Source organism: Phascolarctos cinereus, unplaced genomic scaffold (genome assembly GCF_003287225.1).
Source record: "Phascolarctos cinereus isolate Bilbo 61053 unplaced genomic scaffold, phaCin_HiC Scaffold_5;HRSCAF=322, whole genome shotgun sequence".
In the NCBI taxonomy this organism is placed as follows: Eukaryota; Metazoa; Chordata; class Mammalia; order Diprotodontia; family Phascolarctidae; genus Phascolarctos; species Phascolarctos cinereus.
Window position 1 is genome coordinate 46,439,614 of NW_027555958.1, and position 5,397 is coordinate 46,445,010.

Here is a 5,397-nt window from a genome sequence, read left to right on the forward strand (position 1 = left end):
CCCAGGAAGGTCCCAAATATCCCCTGCACCTAAGGGAATGGTCAGGCATCTTAGCTATCCCAGAAACGTCATGGAAAAAGGAGTGCAGTGATCAAGGTAGAGAGGTAAACTCCCAGTCAAGTTGCTATCCATATATGTGGTATTTGTAGGATAGATGGTTATCTATATTTAAAAGAAACAAACTACTGTTGTAGAGATTATGGAAGACCTGAGAAGACCACAAAAATTGTTAATAAAGACACCAGTGCATAGTGTTTAGTAACTTGATTATAAAAAACAATTTTAAAATGTTGACAGAAAATCTAGTGGAGCATATATTTATGTCTATATCACACGTCTCACGTGTGTTGATATTATATATATATATTATTTCTGTCCTTTCTAATGACCCACTTTATTACTTCTCTTTTATTCCCACCATAGGATGGGACACATTGACCTAAACACTTGAACCACTGGGTAACATACATCCTTCAAACAATTTCCTCAGGGTGTCCTTGACATCCTTGTTTCTCAGGCTGTAGATGATAGGATTTAACATGGGGGTGACAATACAGAAGAGGACAGAGGCCAGGATGTCCACATCCAGGGAGTAGCCTGAGCTGGGCCGGTCATAGTTGAAGTTTATGGTTCCATAGTAGATCACCACCACAGTGAGGTGAGAGGCACATGTGGAAAAGGCTTTTTGCCGCCCTTGAGCAGACTGGATCTTCAGGATGGCAGAGATAATGAGAATATAGGACACAGCAGTGAAGAGGCAGGGGCTCAGACCAAAGGTAGCACTGGATAAATAGAGTGCGACCTCATTGGCTGAAGTATCTGAGCAGGAGAGCTTCAGGAGGAGGGGGATATCACAGAGAAAATGGCTGATCTGGTTGGGACCACACAAAGTGAGAGTTGCTGTGAGCACTGTGTGCATCAGAGAGTTCACCAAGCTATACAACCAGGTCCCGACTGCTAAACACGCACAGACTCTCTTGCTCATGAGGACTGGGTAACGTAATGGATGGCAAATGGCTGCAAACCTATCATAAGCCATAACAGCCAACAGGACACACTCACAGCCTGCAAAGGTAACAAGAAAGAAGATCTGGGAAAGGCAGCCTTTGTAGGAAATGGTCTTCTTCTCTCGGAGGAAGTTCACCAGAATGATGGGAACTGTGGTGGAGGTGTAGCAGATATCTAGGAAAGACAAATTACTGAGGAAATAATACATAGGGGTGTGAAGGACAGGACTGACTCTGATTGCAGCTAATATAAGAGTGTTTCCCAGGATTGTTATGAAATAAATAACTAAAAACAACAGAAAAAACAATCCCTGAAGGTCAGGGTGGTTTGAAAATCCCAGGAAGATGAATTCCATGACAGTTGTTTGGTTTTCCCTGTCTTTGAATCCCTTAATGGCTGAAAAGTAGGAGAAACAACAATTAATTGGACAACAGAAACTGAGATGAAACATAAGGAGAGCTCCCAAGATGAAAACTGCCCCCACCCTCACCATAGTAACAGCAGGCAGAATTGACCTTTGGGCCCCAACACGGCATTCATACTTTCTCCTTTCCAAGGCCCCATTAGGACAAAGTACACAATGAAGAATCTGAGGCTCTAATTGCTGCACTGGACCTCAGAGGGCATCTAGTCCCCTTGTCTAACCAAGAATACTGAAGACACAAATCATTCAACTACAATGAAAAAGAAAAGGAGGGAGGCATCAAAAGAGAATGATGTGGATAGATGCAAAGGCAATTCTTCAACCTTTTCATATTTTTAAAAAGTAGGAATAGACTATTGATACAAAGGCAAACAAAGGAAAACAAATATATAAAAAGATGCCCATCGATTGAGGAATGTCTAAACAAAGTGTGGTACACATGATGAATACAAAGAAGCATGGAAAGACTTACGTGAACCGAGGCCCAGTGAAGTAAACACAGCCAAGAAAACAATATCCACAATTCCTACAATAGTAGCAAATGAAAAGAACAACCACAGTTGGTTGGTTGTTGCCCTTTATTCTTGAAGAAAACCAAAATGACACTCCTATATTGGTACAGTGTGGGCAACTGTGGCTGATCAGACCAATAGGAGTTTAGAAGACTCTACCACAAGTCAGCACAAATAGTCCACACAAACATTTGCAGGGGAGATTTCTCTAAATTTGCACATCTCAAATTTCTCTTGAGCTACTGCAATTCTACTTCACTCATAGAACACAGAACCTTCTCTGTTATGGGCATGCCATGCTGGGCAGTCCTGTGCCAGTGTCTCCCGTGTCACACAATCAATTCTAAAGTTCTTAAGAGAGACCTTGAGAGTGTCCTTGTAGCACTTATTCTGACCACCACGTGAGGGCTTGTGTTATGTGAGTTCCCCATAAAATAGTCTTTTTGTTTAGCATTTGAACAAATGGCCAGCCCGTCAGAGTTGTGCCCTTTGCAGTACACTTACAATGTTTGGCAGTTTAGGTCAGGAAAGGACATCAGGGTCTGGTACCTTATCTTGCCAGGTGATCTTCAGAATCTTCCTAAGATAATTCAAATGGAAGTGATTCAGTTTTCTGGCACGGCACTTCACAAGCCTACAACAATGAGGTCAGCACAATGGCTTTGTGGACCTTTAGTTTGGTAGACAGCCTAATAGCTCTTCTTTCACACTCTTTCCTTCAGAGCCTCCTAACACTGAATTAGCTCTGGCAATGCATCTGTCAACATCATCATTTATGTGGACATCACTAAAAAGAATACTGCCAAGGTAAGTGAACTTATCCACAACGTTCAAAATTTCTCCATTCGCCATAACCAATGGTTCTATGTATGGATGGTGTGGTGCTGACTGGCGGAGAACCTCTGTTTTCTTGGTGTTGATCGTTAGGCCGAAATTAGCACAAGAAGCAGAAAATTGATCCATACTCTGTTGCATCTCAGCCTCAGAGGCTGCATTGAGTGCACAATCATCTATGATCAAAAAGTCATTCACTGGGGCAGCTAGGTAGCGCAGTGGATAGAGCACCGGCCCTGAAGTCAGGAGGACCTGAGTTCAAATCCGGCCTCAGACCAAACACTTGACCTGCACTAGCTGTGTGACCTCAGGCAAGTCACTTAACCCTGATTGCCTCACTTAAAAAAAAAAAGTCATTCACCAACTCTACCTCTACTTTCATCTTGGCTTGTTTTTCAGGTTAATTTACCACCAGTTCAGTAGCTGATCTTGATGCCATTTTTGTCCTCATTGAAGGTGTCTGGCAACATTGCTGAAAGCAACATGAAAAAGAATGGGAGCAAGTACACAGCTTTGCTTCACGCCATTGGTGGCTGGGAAAGCTCAAGAGCATTGTCCATTAACCACAGCCCAGGCAAGCATGCCATCATGAAACCGATGTAGAATGCTAATGAACTTCTTTGGGCAACCCAATTTTGACATAATTTCCCACAAGCCCTCATGACTGACAGTATCGAAGGCCTTGGTCAGACTGACAGATGTTGTATACAGAGCTCTGTTCTGCTCCTGGCATTTCTCCTGGAGTTGTCGAGCAGCAAACATTGTGTTGACCATTTCTTGGCTCTTTCTGAAGCCACACTAACTCAGGTAGATGACTATCGTCCAGGCGAAGAATCAGCCTATTGAAGAGGACTCTGGCAAGAATCTTGCCAGCAATGACTAAGAGAGAGATCCCCTTGTGATTGTCACAGAACAATCTATTTCCTTTACCTTTACAGAGATGGACAATGGAGGCACCCTTGAACTGCTGGGAGATAACTTCCTCTTGCCATATAACCTGGAAAATTTCAGACAGCTTTTGTGCGAGCAGTGGACTCCCTGCCTAAGCAGTGGACTCCCTGCCTAATAAATCTCAGCTGGAATAGAATTAGCACCAGGTGTTTTGCCACTCTAGAGGAGCCTAATAGCATTCAAAACCTCTTCTTCGGTTGGAAATTCAGCTAGACAGGGACTGACTTCAACCTGAGGTACACAGTCAATGGTTGCATCACTGATTGATGATGCTCTGTTGAGAATGTTATGGAAGAGTTCAGCTCATCTCTCCAGGATCCATGTCCTTAATCACTAATCAATGTGGCTCCATCAGCACTGAGCAGTTGAGATGCGCCGTTGGTCTTTGGCCTATAACTAGCCTTCAGAGCATCATAAAAGCCTTTTGGATTATTACTGTCAGCATAAAACTAAATTTCATCTGCCTTCTTACTGAACCAAGAATCCTGTACCTCTCTAAGCGTCACTCGCAGTTTACTTTTGGTGGAGTTAAACCTTGCTTGCTTAGAGATGGATGAACTATCCCTGTGGAGTTCTCGATTTTTGTTTAGCAGCTTCTGAATTTCCCCATCATTTTTGTCCAACCAGTCTTGATGTTTGTGAGTGTTCTGGCCCAGATGAGTAAATGCAATGCTGTACACCAAATCTCTGAAAGCTGCTCACTCCTCTTCTGCTCCACTGCTGACAACCACGTTGGCTCAGCTTTCCCTCCAAGTCAGCAATGAACCAATCCCACTCAGAGAAGCCTTCTGACCTGATGACATTAAGTCTTCTGGTAGTCATCTTGCCTGAGGGTCAACTGCTTTTGTTGAATGCAAATATTTAGCTTGGAGAGGATAAGTCTATGATCAGTCCAGTACTCTGTGCCACACATTACCTCCATCACTCTTAACATCACATTACTTTCATTCACATCTTGTCTGTCTTTTTTTTCCTTACAATAACATTGTCTATTAAATGTTAGTGTTTGTTGTGAGGGTGAATCCACAAAGTTTCATTGCCTTTAGGTAAATGGAAGACAGTGTTGGTGATAAGGAGTCATGAGACACACAAGTTTTCAGTAATAAGTAAGGATTGCTGTTGCTGTTTCTGACTCCACTCTTCCCAAGAATTCCCTGCCATGTCTGATAGACTGTGGCTACTCTTGCCTTAAAGACACCCAGAATTCTAAGCTTGTCCTCTTTCAGCACACTGATGATGAGAGTCTCCAGGTCTTCATAAAATTTTTCCTTTACTTCATCAGGGTTCATCCTGGTGGAGGCATATACACGGATGATGGTGGCAGGGCTCTTTCCTGCCAGTGGCGATTGCATTGTCACAAGTCTGTCATTTGCTCCTTTTCTTAGGCATACAAGCTTGCTGACTAGATTAGTTTTGATTGCAAAACCTACCAGCTTCACAGTGCTCCCTTTCACTGTGGCCACTCCAGAAAAATGTGGATCCAGCTCCAACTATGATAAGCTAGCCTTTATTTACCAGCCTTGTTTTACTCAAGGCTACTATTTGACTGAGTTACCTACCAAGTTCTCTTTCAGGTCTGCTGGATATCCTGGTATCCATAAGTACGCACACATTCCATGTACCAATGAAGAACTAAATCATCTTTGCAAAAGTTTTTGTACATTTTTT

At 42.9% G+C, this 5,397-nt stretch overlaps 1 pseudogene; it reads right to left on the reverse strand.

Annotated features, from left to right (window-relative positions):
* Positions 1-397: 397 nt before the first annotated feature.
* LOC110216591 (olfactory receptor 5V1-like) lies at positions 398-5,081 on the reverse strand (annotated as a pseudogene).
* Positions 5,082-5,397: the final 316 nt, after the last annotated feature.